The 24026-nt window shown below is 51.6% G+C and overlaps 1 protein-coding gene across 2 annotated transcripts in view; it reads left to right on the forward strand.

Moving 5' to 3' along the window:
• The first annotated feature begins 3361 nt into the window (after window positions 1–3361).
• The window catches only part of Mgat3 (beta-1,4-mannosyl-glycoprotein 4-beta-N-acetylglucosaminyltransferase), a 45148-nt gene continuing 24483 nt past the window's right edge, over window positions 3362–24026 (forward strand). The window contains exon 1 of one of the 2 annotated variants that reach the window (XM_041672057.1): window positions 3362–3567. The gene's annotated coding sequence lies outside the window, so the exon portion shown is untranslated. Of the gene's footprint in view, window positions 3568–16218; window positions 16329–24026 lie in introns of those variants that run through there. The other variant, XM_041672059.1, reaches the window with a different exon arrangement.

Here is a 24026-nt window from a genome sequence, read left to right on the forward strand (position 1 = left end):
ACTTGCATATACACACAGCATGCACACACTCACACAGAAACATAAATAAAAGTAAACATTTAAAGAAAAAAGAAGCGGAATTGAAGAGAAGGCTTAAGAGTAAAGAGCATTTATTATTCCTGCGAAAGACTTGGGTTTGATTCCCAGCACCCACATGGCGGCTCACAACCATCCATAACTCCAGTTCCAGGGGACCCAATGCCCTTTTCTGACCTCTGAGAGGACTCCACCCCTAAAAGGAAACAACTTATCATAAGGTTGATACTTACAGGGAATTTAAGAAGGGGGAATCATGGGTGGGCTTCCTTTTCAATGAAAATTACCATCTGGAAACTACCTTTTGATAATGTTCCAGTTTACACTGTGTGCCGCGATAATCTATTCAATTAAAGTCATCCAGAAATGAAGAGACATGGGACTGGGGATGTAACCCAGGGGGTAGAACACTTGTCTGTCTGCCACGTGGGAAGCTCTGAGTTAGCACCTAGTGCCACAGGAAACCACACGTGGTGACCAAACATCTGTGAGCATAGTAAGGTGTAGGCCAGGGGAGCAGGAGCTCTTGTTCATTCTTGGGTATACACTGGAGACCTCATCTCAGAAACACAAAATGACAAAAGCCTGGGAACATTCGAGGGTAGCTCAGCTTGTGGGCACTTACCACGAAAACCTAACAACCCGAGTTTGATGCCCAGATCCCACTGTGGAAGGAAAGAACTAGCTCTCAAAAGGTGCCCTCTGACCTGGGCAGGCAAGGCATAAACATGGTCTCTTGAGCTAGTGCACACATATCAATAATAACAAAAGATTTTGTTTTGTTTTGTTTGTTTGTTTTTCAAGACTGGGTTTCTCTGTGTAACAGTCCTGGCTGGAACTCGCTTTTGTAGACCAGGCTGGCCTCGAACTCATAGAGCTCTGTCTGCCTCTGCTATAACAAAAAGTTTTTTTTTTAAGATTTATTTATTTATTATGTATACAGCATTCCTTCCATGCATGTTTGTATGCCAGAAGAGGGCACCAGATCTCATTATAGATGGTTGTGAAACACCATGTGGTTGCTGGGAATTGAACTCAGGACCTCTGGAAGAGCAATCAGTGCTCTTAACCTCTGAGCCATCTCTCCAGCCCCTAACAAAAAGTTTTTAAAGACTGTTTTATCACTAGGAAACAAAAAGGGCCCTCCTTCCTACCTGGAAATAAGTTCGTCCTACAAGCATGAATTTGTCTTGGGTTCTTAAAACGTAAAGACACAGCTGGGCAGGGGTGGTGCATGCTTTTAATTCCAGCACTCTAGAGGCAGAGGCAGGCAGATCTCTATGAGTTCAAAGCCAGCCTGGTCTACAGAGTGAATTCCAGGCCAGCCAGAGCTGCTACACAGAGAAACCCTGTCTTGAAAAACAATAACAACAATAAAAAACAGCTTTACATAATAATAATAAGAAGAAAATTGAGGCTTAGCAATTAAGAGCTCTTGCAGAGGACATACTGGGTTCGGTTCCAGCACCCGAATGACAGCTTACAGCCATGCATAGCTTCAGTTCCAGGGGATTTTACACTCTCTTCTGAACTCCATGGGCACCAGCCATAGATGCAGACAAAACACACATATAAAATAAATATACCTTTTAAAAAGTTATGAGTCAGACAACTAATAATTAGGGGCTAGCCTGAGATGACTCAGCAGTTAAGAGCGCCAGCTGCTCTTCCAGAGGACCTGGGTTTGATTCCCAGCACCCACATGGCTGCTCACAACCATCTGTAACGTGTTTGTTCTAAGGGATCCAGTGGGTACTACATGCAGATACTGCACATACATCCGAGCAAAACACCACACAGGACATAATTGTTAAAAAGACATAAAAAAAAAAAAGAAAGGAAAGGAAGGACATAAATCACTTTGGTGGTGGCATGAGCCTGCAAAGTTAGCAGCTTGGGAGGTGAGCCTGAAAAGTTAGCAACTTGGGAGACCGGGGCAGGATGATCATAAATTAGAGACCAACTTTGGCCAGTCAGTGAGACCTGTCCAAATAAACTAAATGAGTAGTAAAAAGGCACATTGTTTTTTTTTTTAAATATTTGTTTATTATGTATACAATATTCTGTCTGTGTGTATGCTTGCAGGCCAGAAGAGGGTACCAGACCTCATTACAGATGGTTGTGAGCCACCATGTGGCAGCCGGGAATTGAACTCAGGACCCCTGGAAGAGCAGGCAACGCTCCCAACCGCTGAGCCATCTCTCCAGCCCCAAAAGGCACATTGTTGCTCCAGACTTGTAGAGCACAGAGTCTTGGGGAACAGAGCTTGTCTTCAGAAGAAAGAACCTACTACAACAAGCTAGGTGTGGTGGCACATGCATTTTGTACCAGCACTTGGGTGGGCAGCAGAGGCAGGTGGATACCTGAGTTCGAGGCTAGCCTGATCTACAGAGAGTTCCAGGACAGTCAGGGCTACACAGAGAAACCCTGTCTTGAGAAACCTAAATAAGTAAATAGGTAATAGTCTAGCACAGGTGACAGGAATGCTAGAGGTTGCCAGCTGTGAGCATCCTGAGGATGGGAGGGGCAGAGAGTGGGGAAACCTCCAAGCCTGGGGGTGAACCTCAGATCCAGCACATTGCCATTACCTTCCACTATGGCCCTTTGGGCCTCACCTGGAGAGGGTATTATGGGTGATTTTGTGCATGCCCGTTGATGAAGCAGGGACAGAAGGATGGAGGCCAGTGTACAGAGGCCAGAGAAAGACACAAACCAGCACGGACACTGCGGCGACCCTGTCTTGAACACTTCCTACCACCAGGCCTCTACATAGGGCCACAGCGGTATGTACACTTAGTCTCAGTGGTCAGGACCATGTGTACACCACCACACAGGAGGCCTGTGCCCCCAGCCACAGTGTGTTCACTATCACACCACAACACGAATCTATCTACGCGTCCATGCGCACACAGGGGCCGACCTGCCACACGCTGCAGAACACAGACACACAGGTCCACGCACATGCAGAGCCGGACACGGACTCTAGCCAGCCCCACCTCACACCGCACACACACCCATCACAGGACGCCAGGGCCGTGGGCCGGCGCACGCACGGTCACAGGCAGGGCACGCGCACACTCGCGCATCCGATCGCTGCACACACGCGAGGCGCAGGGAGGCGGCGGGAGCCCGCGGTCCAGGCGCCCCGGGCCCCGAGCGCGCGGAGCCCAGCTGGAGGGGGAGGGGACGCGGCCGCGCGGGGGCGGGGCGGGGGCCGGCGGGAGCGGGCACCTCCAGCGCAGCGCTCGGCCTTGCCGCCGCGCCCCCGCCGCCGCCCCGGGGTGCAGTCAAGCGGCCTCGCGGGGCCCGCGGGACCGGGTGGAGGTGGGGTGGGGGGCGGGGATCGGGCCGGGCCGGAGCCGCGTTGCCTGCGATGCCGGGCGCCCGCCGCAGCCGCCGCCGCCGGAGCCCGGGATGGGGCGAGGAAAGGCTGCGGCGGACGCCAGCATCTCCCCGCCTGGGGCCCCGGGGGCCGCGGAGCCGCCGCCGCCGCTGCTGCTGCCGCCGCTGCTAAGACCCAGCGGGCGATGGGTGAGTTGACCCTGCAGCCAGGGACCTGCGTCGCAACCCTGCATCCCCCGCGCCCCAGGCCTCGCCTCCGGATCCCCACCACCGCCCCCCGCGAGCGTCCCGCAACCCCGGAGCGGGGGCCTGGAGCTGAGGAGCGGCGGGATGTGGAGGGGGGCTGCTTAACCGGTGCCCCCTGCCCCCACCCGCCTGCTCTCCGCAGCTTTCCATGGCCGTAGGGCAGAGCCTGGCGCGGCGACCCCCTCCCCTGACTGGATTGGGGGTGGGGTGGGGGCGTCCCAAGGCGCGGGGCTCCAGCCATGCTTTGTGCGCCGCGCTCTCCCTTCCACCTCCGGTGCGGCTTGGGGCTGGGGGCGCGAGGCCTCAGTTCTTGCCTTCCCCACCCCCGACCCTGGGTTGCTGCGGTGGCTGGCCGAGGCCCAGGCGCGGTCCAGGGTGCTCGGCGGGTGCGGGGGCTGTGACTACAGCTGCCTTAGTGGGGAGCAGGCAAAAGCGAACGGTGAGAGAGCTCCCCCCCCCGCGCCTTTTACTGGGGAGGGGGGCTCCCTCTCCTTGCACTGCACTGCCCAGGGCGGAGGAGGGCTCCTGACTGGGGGAGGGCGCTATAAATATCTGCAAATAGTTCTGGAACCGGTGGTGGGGAAGGGAGCTTGCTTGGTTGTGCTTGTTGCGGGCGGGCGGGGGGGGGGGGTGCTTGAGCTAGGGCGAAGCAAGCAGAGATGCTGTGCCCCAGTCCGCTCTGATGGCCTGAGATCTGATGGTACTCCCTACCCTACAGAACAAGCGAGAAGGGGGATGAAGGCAGGAGCATTTTCCTACTGGGACTCTTCTATGGTCCTCTATCATCCCTGGGACATGGGTCCAGATAGACCTTCATAGGGGATTGGCCTGTCACCTGGAGGGACACAGTTATTAAAGGTCCAGGCACTGAGCCAAGCACGAGGATGGCAGGGAGAGCAAGGAAAGGCTCTCTCCCTCCCTCCAGGAGCTGACAACCCCAGAGTTAGTGCTACCCAATGCTAAGGAGATAGGCAGGGCCCCTGGGAAAGTTGGAGAGGGGCTCTCTGCCCTAGGGAGACAACACCTATTGGAATAGAGGAGGGGAAGGTGGGAGAGTTCCCAGGACTGGAGAACTAGCAAGAGCAAGGACCTAGAGGTGTGACTCCCGGTGTGATGAGAGATGGGGTGCAGGCTGGTGGGAACTGGACCACCATGAGAAATGAGCTAGCGAGTGGGAGGGACTGGAGAGGGAAGCCAAGGCTTCAGGACAGGAGGGCCAGATGGAGAAGAGGTGGAAGGTCACACCAGGAAGCTGGTACTGGCTCTCGAGGGCCGCAGGGAGCTGTCCTCTGCAGCAAAAGCCTCAGTTGCCTCCTTAGAGAATCTGTATGTCCTGTGCTGGGGCTACTCACTGCCTATCAGTTAGCTGTAAAAACAGTTCTGCCGAAATAGCTGCCTCACTTCAGGAAGTCTGTGTTCTGAGCCTCAGTTTCCACCTCTGTCGAGTGGAGAGAATCCCCACCACCACCACCACCACCACGATTTTGGAGAGGACTGAAAGTGACGAGGCATGTAGGATGCCTGGCACCTGAACTGTATTGGGAAATCGCTGCTGGCTGCTGCGTTGGTATTATTACCTGTAAAATGAGGCCATCTCATGCCAGCTGGCCGCGAGGCCAGTTTCATGGGGAGGGCAGGCTGTGCTGAGCATCATGGGAGGGCCAATGTGGAAGGAAGGGAGAGCCGAGGGCTCTCTTCTGGGATTCTGGGAGGCGGTGGGTGGTGAGGAATGACTGGCAGGCGGGGGTCTACAGATAGTCTTCTGGTCCCTCTGGGTACCCCCACTGTGCATCTCTTCTCCCAACAAGAGACTTGAGGTGTATCGACTGCTCTGCTCCTTGCGTGCAAATGATCTTTGTTCCTCATACTGTACAATCCTTTTCCTCTTCCTCAAGCCAGGTCTAACTTTCCACATGCAGACCCAGGCTTCCTTCTAGAAGTTTCTTCAGACATTCAGGCCAAGAAACATGTTCAGGTGGGGGGTAGGGATGAGAGATAGGCCTTCTTAGATTAACATCTAACTGGGCATTAGTTCCCATTGGGCACCTTCCATCTGCCCAGTCCTGTGCTGGCTGTAACCCAGGCATAATCACCTAAAGTAGACTCTCGATTCAGCAGCCAGGTTCAGATCCTGGCTCTGCCACTTCTTGATTTGTGACTGTATCTCTGACCTCAGTTTCCCTGTCTCTAAAATGCATATGTTATTATCTGAGCAGCTTAGTATGGTTTCTGCTGGGCATTTATGTCCTCTTAGAGTGAGCCTTGGAAGCTGTGCAGTCTGTTCCAGCACATTGGTTGTGCACGTTCCTGTGGTCAGGGGCCTACCTTTCTGTCTCATCACTCAGGCAGGGGAGATGGGTATGCTGACATCTGGCTGTCTGGTAAATAAAACCCCTGGTGATGAGTGTTGGCGTAAACCTTCTCAGCCCTAGTTTACAAGAGCTCTGAATGGAGGCGGTACACAACCATCTTCAACACCTAGGCAGACATTCAGGAGGTGTCTAATAATGACGGTTGATGAAAGAGAAGAGGACCCAGGGGCTGTTGATGAGATGAACCTGATGAGCTGCCCGGCAGTGCTGTAGGTGATAGCTTTATCAGAAGGCATTGGACAGGCCTCTGGGCTGGGGGCAGAAATTCACCCTAAAGAGCCTGATCTGCAATGGAAAAGTAGATGAAGGGCAAAGAGACCACCCTCCCCTGCCAATCACTGAGCCTGCCTCTCTTCTGTTCTAACTTCACTCACTCATGAGGGTTCCCTTCAGTCTTGGCCTGGCCACACTCTTGTTTCGTTTTACATATAGGTCCGTCTGAACCCCCACACTCTAGCCAACAAGCTTAGAGATGGGCTTCAAACAGCCCGGCTTTCATCCCTTACCACCCCTTCCTGCCCATCAGCAGCTTCTACATGCATCTTCTTCACAATGCCAACTCTCAATCTCAGACCAGGTCAGCCCCCTCCCCACTGCTGATGCCAGTGTCCACAGATGTGCACATCTTCCCATGGAAATTTGTATGAAGTACTCATGTTGGTGGGCATGCATGTATGCATACATGTAAAGACTACAGGTTGACATTGTGTGTCTTCCCCAACACCCCCCCCTTTATTTCATTTTAATATTTATTGCTGGGAAGTAGTGGTGCATGCCTTTAACTCACAGGAGGATCTCTGTGAGTTCAAGGCCAGCCTGGTCTACAGAGCAAGACCAGAACAGTCAAGGCTACATAGACACAGAGAAACCCTCCTCAGAAAAACCAACAAATAATAAATAAATAAATAAATAAATAAAAGCTTCACTTTATGTGTAATGCCTACATGTATGTCTGTGCACCGTATGTGTGCCTGTTGTTGCTCCCAGAGGCCAGAAGAAAGGAACTGGAATTACAGATGTTTGGTAGCTGCCACGTGAGTGCTGGGAACCAAACAGCAGTCAGTGCTCTTAACTGCTGAGCCCCTTACTCCAGCCCCAGCCAGCTTTTGAGATAGTTTCTCCTTGAACTTGGAGTTACTGACTTGCCTCAGGCATTCCTGCCTTCCCAGTGTTAGGGTCACACTAGGATTACAGCAGTGTGTGTGTTCTGTGTGTTTCTGTTTTTTGTTTGTTTTTCTATTTTTTTTTTTTTAATAATGTGGGTACTAGGTTTTGGACTGGTCCTCATACTGGGCTGGCGATTACTTTACTAACGAAGCTACCTCAGCCGCTGGCCATGAAAATGTTAATTACGTATATGTAGGTGTACGTAGCAACCTATTCCAGGAGTATCACAGAAGTCCCCTATGCAGAGGGGGACAGTGAGGTGCAACTTTTTGTTCCCATTGATTCACCCTTGTTCTCATTGCTTGAGCCTCACAATGTCAGGAAAACCCACGTGAGTCCTGGTTCTGCCGTCGATCTACAGAGCAGGTGCCTCTTGCCTTGACATGTTTGCGTGTGGATTCTTTTCAGTTCTACTTCTGTGTACATGTCTGTATCTCTGTAAACGTGTGTGCAGGTGTCTGAGGAGGTCAGCGGAAAGTGTCAGATTCCTTGAAGCTGGAGTAACAGGCATTTAATTTATGAGCTGCTTTGATGTGGCTGCTGGGAACTAAACTTGGGTCTCTGGAAGAGCAGCAAGTGTTCCTGACCACTGAGCCATCTCTCCAGTCTTGCTTTTTTGAGACGGGGCTTCTCTGTGTAGCTTTGGAGCTTGTCCTGGAACTCGTTCTGTAGACCAGGCTGGCCTTGAACTCACAGAGACCCACCTGCCTCTGCGTCCCAAGTGCAGGGATTAAAGGCGAGCGCCACCACTGCCCATCTTGTTGTGTGTTTCAGTAGTCAGTCAACAAGAGATATACCGAGGCGGCCTTTGGTCAATGTGGTAAAAGTGAATGAACAAATGAATACATAAATGAACGGCTCTTGGCCCGGTCCTCAATGTTCTGACCTTTTCTCTCCGTTCTGCATCCCCGACGGAGACCCTCACCTCCCAGGGTCTGCATTCCTGATGGAGAAAACTGACCTCCCAGAGGGCAGCTTCACCGTATAGAGAGATGGTCACAGGGACCCTGATATTGGCCCTATCTCTCAGAAGGAGACAAGGGTGGGGTTTGATTGTCCATGACCTCTCCTGTGGTCTAGCGTGGTGCAGAAAAGGGGCCCCTCAGCCTTGTCCATATCTAGAAATTTTACAGGATTCCAAAATAATCTTGCTTGTGCTGCCTCAAGTGGCAGCGCCTCTGCCGGCTCACTCGTTCCACCGGTTCTAGAAACATAAAACGGAAGTGATCGAGACCTTTCACGTACCTACTCACTCACTTGTTTCGTGAACCTAGAGGTCAAATGTCACCAAAGTTTGGCTCCCTCAAAAGTGGAATCCTCAGTGAGGAGGAAGAAGGCCTGGACGGCCTGTGTAGCCTTCCTGCTGTCCTGTCTTTCCCAGCATAGAACTTTCCAAAGGCAGCAGCAGAACTGAGGGGTTTATTTCTATTTATTTATATATTTTTTAAAGATTTATTTATTATGTATACAACATTCCTTCCATGTTTGCTTGCATGCCAGAAGAGGGCACCAGATCTCATTATAGATGGCTGTGAGCCACCATGTGGTTGCTGGGAATTGAACTCAGGACCTCTGGAAGAGCAGTCAGTGCTCTTAACCTCTGAGCCATCTCTCCAGCCCCAGAACTGAGGGGTTTAAATGGGCATCGTGGACTCAGAGTTTCTGGCTGGCAGAGACCCCCAGATGAGTGGCCACCTAGCTGTACCTCCCGGTTAATGACTTGCTCCTGTTCATGGGACGCTTCCCCACTGCCTGAGAGCCAGGTGCTTCACATGTGTTCAGTGTGACAGCCGTCATAATGCCTGGGTGTAGGCATGAGTGTTATTCCCGTGGGGCAGTAATGGGCTGCCCGGAATGAAGGCTCCCAGCCAGGAAGTGGTAGGATTTGGGTTGCATTCCATTTGTAGGGACTATTTGTCTAGTTCTTTGAGTCCTCTTGATCTTCCAGACCTGTCCCTTCTCTCCCTGTGGGTTCCCAAGGGCCTGCACGAACCTTTCCCGAAAAGGTGACCACAGAGCCTCCAGGCTACTCTCCCTCTGACGCTAGCGCTTGCTTTTCTCAGTGCTCCACATCTGTCTCTGGCTCCTCCTGCCAGTGTGGGCAACATACTTCCCAGGCCCTACCTGGCTGTTTATTAGGGTTCCTCTGTGGCAGAGCTGGGAACCCACAAAAGAATGTAGCGGTGGGACATGGTGATGAAGATGTTTAATTCCAGCACTCAGAAGGCAGAGACAGGTGGATCTCATTGAGCTCCAGGCTAGCCTGGTCTACACAGCAAGTTTCAGGCTAGCCAAGGTTGCATAATAAGACCCTCTCTCGCCGGGCGGTGGTGGCGCACGCCTTTAATTCCAGCACTTGGGAGGCAGAGGCAGGCGGATCTCTGTGAGTTCGAGACCAGCCTGGTCTACAAGAGCTAGTTCCAGGACAGGCTCCAAAACCACAGAGAAACCCTGTCTCGAAAAACCAAAAAAAAAAAAAAAAAAAAAAAAAAAGACCCTCTCTCAAAAGCAAACAAAATAAAAGTTTGATTACACTTGTATGTGTGTGTGTGTGTGTGTGTGTGTGTATGGCAGAGGACATTTGGGGTCAGTTCTCTCCTGCTATGTGGGTTCTGGGGATTCAGGTCATCAGACTCAGTGACAGATGCCTTTATCTACTGAGCTGTCTTGCTGGCCCTATCTAAAACTTTTGTTTCTAGGGATAGAAATCAGGGCCCTGCGTTTGCTAGCTAAGCGCCCTACCATCAAACTACCTTACTGGCCCACAGAGCTTTAAAAATGCTGTCCTGAAGATCGGCTGCCTCACGATGTCTCTGGCCCTCTTGCTTGTTCTTGGTCTTTGTTCCCCATCACTTGGGCCTTCATTCACCATGCTATTCTTGGACCTTCTTGCCTCTGTGGAGGCTGATTCCGGCCTGGGCTGATCCCTGAGCCTGCCTATACTGTGGGCAGATCCCGGTGGTCAGAGCATTGTGGCAGCGGAATGGGGATGGCCACAACGAAAGGGCCACAAGGAGAACTGTAGAGGATGGAAGGGGCTGGCACTAAGTCTTACAGGCGGAAGGCATTCAATAAGTATTCTTTAAACATTTATTGAATGTGATTGCAAGGACAGCCAGTGAGGGCCATTTCCGGAAAGGATACAACATGACTGGCATGGGTAAAAGGTCTAGAAGGTGTTCCTGACCGCAACCCAGTGAGGAGGTTTGTAGAGTTGCCTCCTGTCTCCAGCTCGGACCTAGACCCCCCCCCCCAAAGAATACAGTGGGCAGATGATAATAAAACAACATGGGATTTAAATGAAACCGATTTAATTCTCAGTGGGATGCCAGCCAGGAGTGGATACAGCTCTGAGAATGTACAGCTCGAAGCTCTCAAAGGCCTCAGGATGCCAACCAAGAGCAGCTTTGGAAGACTCCCAGAAGGGCAGGTCTTTGAGGTGATGGGTAGCCTCGACACCTGGAAGCTAGAAACCGCCTCTGTCTCAGAGGTTGTGGTGGTTTGGATAAGAACGGCTCCCGTAGGCTCATATATTTGAATGCTTAGTCATCAGGGGGTGGCCCTACTTGAGAAGGATTAGGAGGGGTGACCTTGTTGGAAGAAGTGTGTCCCTGAGGTGGTTGAGGTTTGAAATTTTGAAGTTTCAAAAGCCCAAGCCAGGCCCAATTGTACTCTCTCTTCCTGCTGCGTGTGGACCAGGATGTAGAACTCTCGGCGATTTTTGCAGCATCGTGTCTGCCCGTGTGCCACCATTCTCCCCAGCATGTTGATAATGGACCAAATTACCCCTGAAACTGTAAGCAAATCACCAATTAAATGCTGTTTTGTGGGGAGGGGAGTTTGAGGCAGGATTTTCTTCTGTAGGCCTGGCTATCCTGGAACTTGCTCTGCAGACCAGGCTGGCCTCAAACTCAGAGATCTGCCTGCTTCTTCTTCTCTAGTGCTGGGATTAAAGGCATGCAGCAGCATCCCCAGCTTTAATGCTGGCTTTTATAACAGTTGCCTTGGTCATAGTGTCTCTTCACAGCGATAGACGAGTAACAGAAGACCTTCAAGATAGTAGAGTCTGTCGGTCTTCAGCAGCCTCAGGTTGAGTCTGGAGGCTGTCTGGAGCCTCTCTGCCTGAGGTTTAAAAATAATTCTCTCTTCCTCTTCTGTGTAATGCTAATGTATTCTTTAGGAAGCCCAAACTTACAGATCATTATCTGGGTTCCCTTGGTTTAATGTATGATATGCAAATAGGTTGAAAATAGGGTCAGGGCTGGAGAGATGACTTGAGTTAAGAGCACTGGTTGCTCTTCCAGATGTCCTGAGTTCAATTCCCAGCAACCACATGGTGGCTCACAGCCATCTGTAATGAGATCTGGTGTCCTCTTCTGGCCTGCAGGCATACATGCAGGTAGAACACTGTATACATAATAAATAAATAAATAAATATTTTTTAAAAAGAGAGAAAAATAGGATCAATCAGAGAGAAGCAATTAAGCTTGATGGTGGAGGCATATGAATTCGAGGCCAACATGGTCTACACAGCAAGCTCCAGGACAGCCAGGACTATTTACTTAACAGAGAAACCCTGAATTGAAACACTGAAGGGAAAAAAAAAAAAAAAGATTTCTGGGCTCAAGCCAGCCCGGTCACTGACAGACTTGTCATAGACCTCCGTATGGGCTAGGACCTACCACTAACACCAAGTATTGTGAACCTGAGTGGTTATAACTCATATCTGTAGTTCTAACAGGACCAAGATAACTAAAGTCTTGTTTTTTACTTACTGATGAATTTGTTTATACAGTCTTACACTGTGGCCAGGCTGGTCTGGAAATGACTGTGTAGCTCAGGTTGGCTTCATACCAATCCCAATCTTCCTGCCTCAGCTTCCTTGTTCTGGAATTTACAGGTCTTCCTTGTTCTGGAATTTACAGGTGTGCGCTAACATGCCCTCTTCTGGGCTCTCTTTTTCTTTTGTAGTACTGGGTGTGGAACTCGGGGCCTTGTTTGTGTGAGGCAAGTACTTTGGTATCAGTGCTGTATTTCTTTGTCTTTATTGTTCATTTATTTTTTTTAGATTTATTTTTGAAAGTTTTTTCCTTAGATTTATTTATTTTATATATATGAGTGTTTTGTTTGCATGCATGTATGTGTATCATGTGTTTGCCTCGTGTCCATGGAGATCAGAAGCTTGAACCCAGGTCTTCTGCAAGAACAAGTGCTCTTACCCGTTGAACCATCTCTCCAGCACCTATATTTAATATATACATATATTTGGATTTTCGAGACAGGGTTTCTCTGTGTATCCCTGGCCATCCTAGAACTCACTCGTAGGCCAGGCTGGCCTCAAACTGAGAGATTCACCTCCCTCTGTCTCCCAATCCCTGGGCCTAAAGGATTAAAGGCATCCATCACAATGCCTGGCTTCTTTTTTAATTATTTGTATGCATGGTGTTTGTAGACATGAGTGCAAGTGTCTGATGAGGTCAGAAAAGGGGGTTGGGTTCCTGGGAGCTGTTTGATGTGTGTACTGGGAACAGCATGGGTTCCCAACTGCAGAGCCGTGTCTCAGGCCATCATTGCATGTCTTTCTGAGCTGTGTCGCTGTTGGACCTCTGGAGTCCCAGGCAGTGGTGCCAGGATAGCTGTCATGTTGCTGCGTAGAAACTGAGCCTCCAGCTAGAACAGTCACACGAACAGGGAGAGGTCCTGCAGAAAGCCCGCAGAATGGGCCGTGAGCATGCTGTTCTTCTTGCGGCTTCAAAGCATTCCACAGTGGGTAGGAAGGGACAGCTAGGCTTCCTGACTTGTCACGGCTTGCATTCAGTCCCCCGCCATACTGCACATTCCCAGTGAGCTGGATGTGAGCTGGAATACGACTGGCGTGGAAGAGGTCACGGGAGCTGAACAGGAGGTTACAGTTTTGTAGAAATGACCAAAGGACTCTGTGATGGGGTGCAGCCATGGGTGGAAAGTGCACTCCAGAGGTCACACCTCCATGCCAGGGACTCTAGAAAGCAGGCATCCAAGAGCCTGGTGACTTGTACCCATTGCTGGGGAGAAAGTGACAGAAACTGTGGTGCCCAGGCCCGTGCTTCAGAGCCTAATGGTGTGCCTCGTGTTCTTGGGGTGAGCGCACTCATCTCAGAAATTCAGGAGCTGAGCAGGGTAGTGGTGGTGCATGCCTTTAGTCTCAGAATGCAGGAGGTAGAGGTAGTGGATTTTTTTTAGTTCAAGGCTAGTCTGGTCTACCTAGAGCATTCCAGGACAGCCAGGGCTGTTACACAGACAGAGAAACCCTGTCTCAAGAAAAAAAAAATCCCTGCTGGCTTTGTCCCTTTGTCCGTTCTACCTCTTTTCGGTATTCTTTGTTCATTTGTCATTGAGGCTCCTACCGAATGCCGGGTCTGATCCCCAGGGGCAGCAAGGATGGGCCTCTATTGACCAAGGCTTTGGTCTGTCTGGCCCATGGGATAGGTAGGGCAGACGCGCTGAGAGCATTGTGCAGTGAGGAGCCTGGTGGAAACACTGTTAGGACAAATAAGAGGACTGGCCGGAACTGGAGGTTGGGAGGGCCAGCAACAAGGCTCGTCTTGGGTCCCATGTGTCCCTGTGGCAAAAGGAGAGGGCAATGGGACAGACTTTCTGGCTGAGCTTCTGAAAGTACAGGAAGAGTGGAGTCCTGCTGGCCTTGAACTTGCTATGTGACTTTGGACTCCTGATCCTCCTGCCTCTGCCTCTCACAGTTACTAGATTATATAAGCACTTGTATGCCGCCTTTTAGTACTCATGGAGTCTTCCAGGTGAGAAAGTTAAATAATTGATGTGGCAAGAATTAGCTGGGTGGTGGCCCCTAAAGCCCTTGCGTGGTAGCCCTGAGTTTTGTAAAAATAAATATTAAAAAAAAATCTATCTGTCTGTCTGTCTATCTATCTATCTATTTGGTTTTTTGAGACAGGGTTTCTCTGTGTAACAGTCCTGGCTGTCCTGGAACTTGCTTGGTAGACCAGGCTGGCCTCAAACTCACAGAGAGATGCCTGTCTCTGCCTCCAAAGTGCTGAGATCAAAGGCATGCGCCACCACCACCCAGCAAGATTTACTTACTTTACATTATCTGCAGAAGAGGGTGTCAGATCCCCCAGGAGAGGGAGTTATAGGCCATTGTGAGTTGCCCAGCATGGATTCTGAGAACTAAACTTGGCTCCTCTGCAAGATCAGTATGTGCTCTCAACTCCTGAGCTATCTCTCCAGCTCCATCCATTCCCTTTGATGATGGATGGCCTCTTGTGTCCCCAGAGGAGGCAGTTAGATCCTAACCCAAGGCTTCTATTGCCGAAGGGTCCAATCTGCCTCTGCTGTGGCGTGACTGCCCCCTAGTCCTTGTCGACACTCAGAAATACCCTCCCGTAATATTGAGTCACTCTAGCGTCCTGGGTCTGCCCTATCATCCTTAGAGGCTCTGACAGCTTGGGAAACTACTTAGCTATAGTTTTCATTTATTGGACTAGAAAGTGTGTGTGGAATTGGTACCGTATCTGCAAGAACACCCGCTGTTAGATTCTACACAGCTGTCTACCAGACAGGCCTGTCTCTCAGGAGAGCCCCAGGCAGAGAGCAGAGCTGGGCTGAATGGCCTGGAGTATTTGGGAAGGAGGAAGAAGAGTGCCAGCAGGCTGCAGGAAGCTCAGAACATAGTGAGGCCCAGAGCCTGTAGCTAACACTTGCTCTGTAGGGACCGTGTTCCTTCTGATGCTCAGGTTCCTAGACACACGGACACTGCAGGCTTGTCACCAGCTCTGTCCTCCCAGTTCGAGACTATTCTTTCACACAATGGCAGCAGTGGTGTGGGCACAGTGAGGAGCATTCTAAGACTCCTGTTCTAGCCATTCCTCCTGATTTTCCACATTCTTCATCGGCCAGCAGAATAACGATCCACGAGAGGCAAGAAGGAAATTCGGTTCAACCTGAAGTAGTTATCTATCTGGGCTGGTTCAAACTTCTAGACTTTGACACTGGGCAGTTTATTATAGTCATATTTAAGTATGTACAAGTTGGAACAAAGTTTCCTGGTTAATTGTTTCCCTGCACTCGAGGAGGCACAATTACATTGAAACTTAAAGTACATGTCACTTCTTCTTCTAAGATGGGTTCAAGGCCTCGAGAGGGATGCGCTGCGGTCTTGGTCATGCAGATAGTGTAGAGGTCTTTTGGGCCACCTCCAGTCCTGCTTGTGGCCTGGCCATAAAGATATTGTAAACCCCCAGGTTATTATTAGTCACCTCTGTCCCCAGCCTTCTAGGTGAAAGTAGATTATATATCCTCCCCATTAAAGCTTCCTGTTTTCTTTAGTGCTTATCTGAAGGCAAAGACTTTTATGTTTCCCACACCCAATGGCTCCTCCCAGTCCCGTGTGGCTCCCTCTGTACACTGAAGGCTGAAGTCTTTCCTTTTGTCTCCCTTCTACCCCACTGTCCCTCATTCTGGAAGAGAACCATAGGGAAGCCACTTCTCCAGGGGCTCGGGAGCCTGAGGTGGCATAGCAGGCAACTCTAGGACCTTGATTGTTCTTCTGAGCCGCAAACCAGACCTGAGAGCACAACGATACTGCCAGAAACTTCAGGTGTGTGGCTTTGAAGAGAGCCATTTATTCACGCAGCAGACTGCGGTTCATTACTTCCCCTCTGTGTCTGCTTGTGCTTGGGACTGGGGCCACAGGTCATGGGACAGCACAGCAGGGTTAGATGCCCCAGCTCTAGCAGGCAGGCCAAACTATGGAACAGGTGCGAGGAGGGAGATTACCTGGGAATCTACAGCCTCCCACCATGTTTGCACTTTATCCAAAGGGCACTGGGTCCAAGAAAGATAAGAGCGGACTTCCTATAGTCCTGACTCCCTCAGAGAAGCTGTCCCTCAGACAGCTGTCATTGTCATGGTGTCTGCTGATTGCCGATCAAGGGTCAGAGATTAGTGTCAGCCTGACTGGTTCCTGGAGACCTGGTTAGCAGTCCCTCAGAGAGTCCTGGGTGAGTGCTTGAATAACAAAAAGAAAAGGAAGACATGGCTGTTCCTTGGTGTGGTGGAGGAGAAGGTTTGTTGTAGATTTGAGGAAGACCCTGGCCGGAGGCATCTGGGAGAGCACAGACTGAACACGACCAGCAAGACTGAGCCGGCCGGGTATGTGAGGAGAAGCAGGGATGGGAGAGGAAGAGAGAAGAAGCTGGAACCTTGGCCAAATGGGCCAAAAAAAGGCTTGTAACCAAAATGGCTGGGTTAATAGGGAAGAGCCTCTGGGGACGGGCAGCTGAGCCCCTGGGCTGGAGAAGTTTAAGGTGGGGGATGGGGTCTACCAGCCAGGGGGACCCTGTAACAGGTAGAGATTGAAAGATGCTGGGAAAACTTAGCAGCCAGTGTTAGGTGGAAGGTTTTTGTATGGGTTTGTTTTGTTTTGTAATTCCCTGCAGGCCGTCGGACAGAGGAGGGGAGATAGATAGTCAAGGAGGTTGGTTGTGGAATGGAAGGGACTGCGGACCTGGTGTGTGTGTGGCAGTCATCTCACTGAGTGGTCCTAGAAGAAAAGATAGCAGGGCATAAAGAAGTTGCCCAAGCCTCCTTTGGTGCCAGGCATGGGTCATAGGTTATCGGCTTCTTTGTCAGAATAACCCTTCCAAAGCGCTTTGCAGCTTGCTCGCAGAGGTTAAGTGACCCACAGCCATGCTCACTTCCTTCTTACTGCTGGGCCCAGGGCACTCTGTCAGCTCTGCAGCTTGCTCCCCCATAGCCCAACTGGCAGTCAGGCTCCTACCCCTTGCCTGCCATACAGATGGGCCTGTGCCCATGGGAACGTCTACCCTGACGTCTGTCCCTCAGCCTGTGCATTGTCCCACCTCTATCTACATCACAAGGACAATGCTAGGAACAAAGCTGCCTTGCAAGGGGCTTGACTCCATTAGCAGAGAGGTCCTAAGAGGACAGCGGAGGGGTACGGAGCGCCCCCTCCTTCCTCCAGCCCTCTGGGCTAGAGATGAAGCTAAAGTGGCCCCTTTGTACATTGTTCTTGAAGGTCTGGAGTGTGGTGGGAGGGGCTGGCAGTGCTGGGACAAGACTGCTGATCTCAGCAGTGGGGGTTGAGGGTGATGGAATTTTCATGGCACTGAAGTCAGGGAGGGTGTTCCATCAGGTTTGAGCACTTAGTGTCTCTGGGCCTGTCCCCTGAGTCGCACTTATCACTGTGGATGTGAGCCGTTCCCCAGGGTTCCTTGGGTCTTTGGACTGCCCAGTTCCAGGCCTGAGCAGCTGTTTTACTGCTCAGCCAAGCTGTGTGACGGGGATGGGGGGGTGGGGGGGGGTGGGGGAGTGGGGGGGTGGGGAGCAGAAGTGACCCTTCTCTCCTGTGGTTGACATTCCTGAAGGCAGGGAGACATAAACAAGGGCTAGCACCTCCCTCAAGGATGACCTGTAGGGTTGAGGACTGGAGCGAGAGAGGGGAGAGAGAGAGAGTTGTTGGGGTCAGGGCTCAGGAAGCCCTGGGCCAGTTAACAACAGAAAGAGAGGCGGCCAGCGCTCAGAGATCTGAGGGCAGGGTGCTCCAGGTGGCAGCCACAGCCTCCAGGCTGGAGTTTATATCCTGGGGACGCAGGGTAGGGAAGAGGAAGGCGAACTTCGTGAGGACATAGGAGCTAGCTTGGCAGCATCTGCGGACAACCAGAGCAGACTAGGTTTCATTCTGGGTGTGATGTGCTATGAGTAATGGGGACAGAGAGGGACATTGCAAGTGACCCTTGGTTGCTAGAAAGGCAGAGGGAAGCCAGTGATAGGGCTTTGGGGTTGCAGAAGACGGATCAAGTATCCTAGAAGGCACAAATGGGGGGAGGCTACTTCTAGAGGGAGCACTGAGTCCATCCCAGGAACTAGTAAGGCAGGTCTTTGTCATGGCTCCCTGGGTGTCATCCCATGTAGTCCCCGAGAAGTGAGAGGGTGGCTGGTTTTCCTGTGCAGACAGGAACTCTAAGGCTCAATTGTCTAGGATCCCTTGGTGATGGGGGTGGAGAAGGGCCAGACTTTGACTCCAGACTCTTTTAGTTCAGGCTGCAGGATGCCTCAGAGATCCGAGCTTTCCCCTCAACGCCATTGCATGGTCCAGAAGGTTTATTTTCCCTCTTTTTAACTCTATCCCCTCTGGCCTTGAACAAAAAAGAAGTGCCCACTCTTTTTTTTTTTTTTCAAGACAGGGTTTCTCTGTGAAGCAGTCCTGACTGTCCTAGATCTCACTTTGTAGACTAGGTTGGCCTTGAACTCACAGAGATCCGCCTGCCTCTGCCTCCCAAGTGCTAGGATTAAAGGCGTGCGCCACCACCACCCAGCCTGAAGCACCCATTCTTTTTTTTTTTTTTGGATTTTTCGAGACAGGGTTTCTCTGTAGCTTTTGGTTCCTGTCCTGGAACTAGCTCTTGTAGACCAGGCTGGCCTCGACCTCACAGAGATCCTCTGCCTCCCGAGTGCTGGGATTAAAGGCCTGCGCCACCACCGCCCCGCTGAAGCACCCATTCTTATACCACTACCCAATTTCAACCTAAAGATGCCCCCTCCCCCACTGTGCTGGGCCATTACTAAGGCAGTGAGCACCCTGCTGTTCATTCCACAGCTGTGGAAAACAGTTCCTGGCAGAGCTGGCCTTGGCGTGACTCTTAAATTAGCCTGTTCTCTCTCATTTCCTACTGCTGATGAGACAGGGCCACCTTTCTGGGTGTGTAGCTGGTGGGTGGCGGGAGTTGAGGGGCAGGAGCCCAGCCCCTGTCAGATTCATCCTCCACTGGCCCCTGGGTTCCTGAAGTCCTGGAGTAGGTGAAGTGGGATGTGGCTCAGTGAGTGTCGAGGTTATGAGCTTTCACGGGATTTCCGAGGAGCCAGGTTCACTTTCCTCTGATTGAAGCTCTTAGTCAGTATTGCTTGTTCTCACCAATGCCCAGTCCCTCTCTGGCCTCTTCTGTTTTGAATGCCCGGCACTGCCCCTCTCCTCAGCTCCTTTTCAGCCTCTCATCCACAGGGTACTTCTTGGCTCCACGTTGCCTTCCTGCTGAGGGGCCATGGGCAGCTGGACCAGTCCATGCCAAGTCATCTGGTGGATGGAGATGCTAACATACAGCGGCCAGGGCAGCCTGCCTGTGGGCGTCCTGTTTGTTCATTGGTCTGCAGGATGTTTATTGCACTCGCGATCCCCATGCGTCAGCTGTTGTTTTGTTTGGGGGTGGGGGACAGGACTTGGTGGTTACAGTCTGCTGGGAGGGTCAAGGGTGAGGCCACCAAGCCATCTAACTGGAGGTCTGGGGCCTTTGAGTGGGCTGGACTTGGGGACTGCCTCAGGAAGGCAGAGGCTATACCGAAGTGTAGAAGTGGAGAGTTGTTTGCAGTGTCCGGCTAAGGAGTGGTGACCCCTTCTCCTGCAGTGTGAGTGCTCACGGCCCTGCCCAGCTGCCTTTTAAGCCAGGCCTGACTTGTGTCCACCCCAGAGGATGAGGGATGAGTACTGGGCCAAAGGGGGGCTCCTAGGGTATGTAGTGGCTTCTTGGGGAGCTCCTCTAGGCTTCTAAAGTCTCATCTATGGCTAACTACAGCTCTCGGTTCTTCCGTAGAAGGGGAGACTCTGTTCCATTCTCCACCCAGGGGCTGTGGTCACAGGACTGCTTTTAAAAAGGAGGCAGAATGGCTTCTTGTCCTGGGTTTGTCATCCTGGTTCCCTCTGCACAGAGACTTTGATCTAACTAGCACTTGCAGGTTAAAGGCTGGAGGATGGAAGAGACCAGCCAGGGCTCAATGAGACCATGTCTCAATATGCGTGCTGACAATGAGACAGAAAAACAGAGAGCTTGCTTGCATGCTATACACATCCGCCCATTTTTATCTTCGGGTCTGAGACTACCCCCTGGGGATAGGGAATAGTCTTCTGGGTGCTCTGCCCCGAGAATAGAATGAGGTAGGTCTGTGGTTGGTTACCTGGACTTGGTCCTGACAGCTCCAGTAAGGGAAATTCCTGATAATCCCTGCCCTGCCCAGCACCTGGCTTCTCTGGAAGTGTAGGGCTGCTCCTCCAACTACCTGGTTACCTATTTTACAAATGAGGAGACCTGAGGCCTGGGAAGTGAGGTGCTCATCTGGGATGAGCTGGGATTAGGAAGCCAGTCCAGGTAACCAGTTGTACTGGCATTGGACCTGGCTGAGATCAGCCTGTAGTCACGGAATTGATGTCTGGTTTGTCCTGGGGTGCCAAGGAAGGAGTCAACTGCTATAAAAGCCAGAAGCTAGGACTGGCCTGGGGGCCTCTAGACGGGACCATGTGGTGGAAGGGTGGGCAGTGATGGCCCATAGGGACCCAGCTAGTAACCCTAAACAGGTGGAGGTGGGGGGGGGGTCACATAAGCCTTCTTAGGGTAGGGTCAGATAGCCACGAGGAGGGCCAGGGTTTATCCTTTGAGTCTGCTTCAGCCTCTCACCTGAAGTAGTAGTGCGTGGCTGGAGTCAGGATGTGGGAGAGAGCAACATGAGCTTCTCTGAGCAGACCAGGGGGGTGGTGTGCCCCCAGGGGTATCTCTGGGTGGTCTCAGGAAAGGCCCTCATATTCCCCACAATTGGAGGTCACTGGAGAGCTGTGGGCATAGGTTTGGGTCAGGCAAGCAAACATTAACCCCTGAGTAATCAGTTCACTAGCCTCGGAGCCCTCCCTCACTGGCCTGATTCCCAGTCATCAGGGCTGGGGTGAAATAAAAAGGGAGGCTAAGGATGTGAGCAAGGAGGTTCCCACAGAGGGGCATGGGCAGGGCAGGGACAGTCAGGGAAGGAGTCTGCACTGTGTGGCAGGGTCCTGTCAGTCTCCTGAAGCCCAGGTCTCCCCCTAGACTTTTCTCTAACTTCTTTGAGTATCAGTGACTCCCCTTACTCCATATCAAACAGCTTGACATGCGGTACTGTCCAGGATGACAAGTTCCTGTGGATGCTGGGTAGAGGCGAGGAGCTGCTGACTGTCCCTTCAGACCTCCAGAGAACTTAGGGCTCTGTGAACTGTGGTTTTAAAGTCCTTGCAACCAAGCCTAGTAGATGTACCATGGGAGCTCACACTGGTCTAAGCTGTTGAGGCAGCCGCAGGCAGGAGAAGTGCTGTTTGGCAGAGCAGACTGGTTCAGGGGGACCTACGTCTCTGGACACCTCAAGATCCATGACTTTGGGACTGCAGTCAGATGCTGGGCTGCCACCAGCCAGCTGTGTGTCAGATCTTCTGTCCCACAGAGGGAAGGAAGGGTGATGGCTGACATGATGTCTGACAGGAGACAGTATTTTAGGAGTCAGCTGTCACAAACAGGAGGGTGATGAAGGTGCTGTTTCCTGATTGCACGCTCCCTCGGTCTGCCCACCCTTCCTGGCTAGCTGCATGGATCCTCCTCAGGAGATGCTCCTTAACCCTGATGCTTCTGTTAACTTCTCAGCTGTACTCCATCCTTCTGTGCTGACCCCCGCTGCAGCTGCCTCCTAGCCCAGTAACCATTCTACCCTCTTCATCCATCCCAAGCCAAGCAGAGTACCAGTGTCCTAGACTGCAGTCCCCAAGTCCCCCCTGACCCTTTTGCTGCTTCAGATTGCCTTCCCTGTACCTCAGACAGGCCCAGTGATCTCTTTGCTCTGCATTGGGCAACTCCATAGTACATGTGGCTTCAGGAACTGTCCTCATGAAGGAAGGCCATATTTCTGAGAGATCTAAGTCCAGAGCTTAAAGTAACACATGACTTGTTCTTCTGGTTTATCCATATCTGCTCTGGTCTGGGTCACCTCCTGGCTACCTTTAGCCTGCAAAAGGGTTCGAACAGGGACCCTTCCCTGTTCCTGTTTTTATTTTTTTTTCTGGAATGTTGTTCTTTCTGGCCATCTGTGTATTCAACCAGGGCTATGTGTGTGTAGAGTGGCAAGGACCCATTCATTACTGACCCGTATGGGGCACCCATCTGTCCATCATTTGCCCTCAGATGTCCCTCAGACAGCTGGAGGCTGAAGGTCCATCCCCTCACCCCCAGCTTCTATGAGCATGATTAGAAATCTGGGTTTTACCTCCTGTATGGCTTTGGCCAGTTCACTGCCCTTCTCTGGGCTTCATCCTTTTGTTGATAGAACACAATAAGGCTAGCCAGACCCCTTTTTTTTTCTTAAGATTTTTTAGGTGTGTGTGTATGTTTTGTCGCATGTGTAACATGTGCATGCCTGGTGCCCGAGAAGGTTAGGAAAGGGCATAGGGTCCTCTGGAACTAGAGTTAGTTGTGAGCCATCATGTGGGTTCTGGGAGTCAAGCCCAGTTCCTTTGCAAGCATCAAGTGCTTTTGTTTATTTAATTTTGGTTTTCAAGACAAGGTTGCTCTGTGTAGCCCTGGCTGTCCTGGAACTCACAGAGATCCACTTGCTTCCTCCTCCCAGGTGTTGGGATTAAAGGCATGTGCCACCACTGCTGGGTGCATCAAGTGCTCTTAAACACTGAGCCATCTCCCCAGCCAGAGTTTTCTGTCCAGTGTCGCTTCTCTGCCTAAGTGTTGGTTTCTCTCTTGTACCGAACATTCAGGCTCAGTTAGCCATGTCAGGCTTCACACGCTCAGCTGGCGCTGGATCTGCTGGGCAGTTCCAGGCACTTTGATAAATCTTTGGAGCTGACATAATGGCTCAGTGGTAGAGCACTTGGCTAGCGTGCTTGTGTTAAGTTCAATTTCCAGTGCTGTGGAAAAAAAAATGAAAAACTGAAGTTTCTCCCATGACACGGACCTTGTTATGTCCCTGTTTGATGGCCGAGGGACGGTCAAGGCCCTGGAGTATGGAGAACCCTGGCAGTCTGGCTGCAGGGTCTGAGTGTAGCCTCTGGCTGCCTCTGTGCAGAGCAAGAACCTAGGGCCACTTCCCTTCCCACATCTGCCCTCTTCCGACATGTGCCCAGAATCTCACCCTAGCCCCAGGTCACTCGCTGTTCTCCCAACCTGTATATTGGGTACTGCTTAGCACCCCACATCCACCTCCCCATGACTCTGCTCCCCTCCTTTGCCCTCCCAGACATTCCTCAGCTCCTGTCTGCAGTTCTGCAACCCTCCCAGGGTGGGGAGCATCACCTCCAGACTCTTGCCTGCTCTACAGTGTGCCAAGCTGTATCCTTGCCTTCTATAGTTACCTAAAATGTATAGGACAGCACTCTGCTAGGACCGTATTAGCCCACAACCATCCCATACTCAGGTCTTGCCCTTATCCTGGCTGGCTGTCCCCTCGTCTGCTCCCATCGCTCCAGTAGAGCTGGTGCAGTTGGCCTCCCTGCCTCTGTTCTCCCTGGACCAGTCTATGGCGAGCTTCAGTGCAGTAGCCCCTAGTGCGTGTAGCCACAAGAAATAGTTTGTTCCTCAGTTGCCGCAGTCAGGTTCAAGTACTCAGCAGCCACGTGTGGTGGGTAGATAATGTCTTGGACAGTGTAGGCCAGGCACATTGCCGTTGTCACCGGGTGTGCTGTTGAACCATGTGGGCCATTCTCAGGAACAGGCTGAGTAGGTTCATCCTGCTCACAGCCTCCTGGAACCTGTGACCAAGGCCTGCCGCTTTCCCCACCACTTAGGTGGGAGCTGTGTGGTCGCAAGCCCAGGAGGGCAGTGGATCTGCACAGGTGAATGTAACTGCCTTACCCCTCTGAGCCTCAGTTTCCTCAGATATAAAATGGGAGGGCAGCTCTATCTCTGATGATAACTATGGGGGTGGATCAGGTAGAAAGTCCGTAGCTGATGCCTGGTGTACCTTTAAGGCTGCAGTGAATGGTAACTGTTACTTTTAGCATGGGTGGGTCATGGAAGTCCCTTGACAGTCGCTGCTTCA

The sequence above is a fragment of the Microtus oregoni genome, unplaced genomic scaffold (genome assembly GCF_018167655.1).
Source record: "Microtus oregoni isolate MIOR12 unplaced genomic scaffold, Mior012 000022F_ref0000154, whole genome shotgun sequence".
NCBI lineage: Eukaryota > Metazoa > Chordata > Mammalia > Rodentia > Cricetidae > Microtus > Microtus oregoni.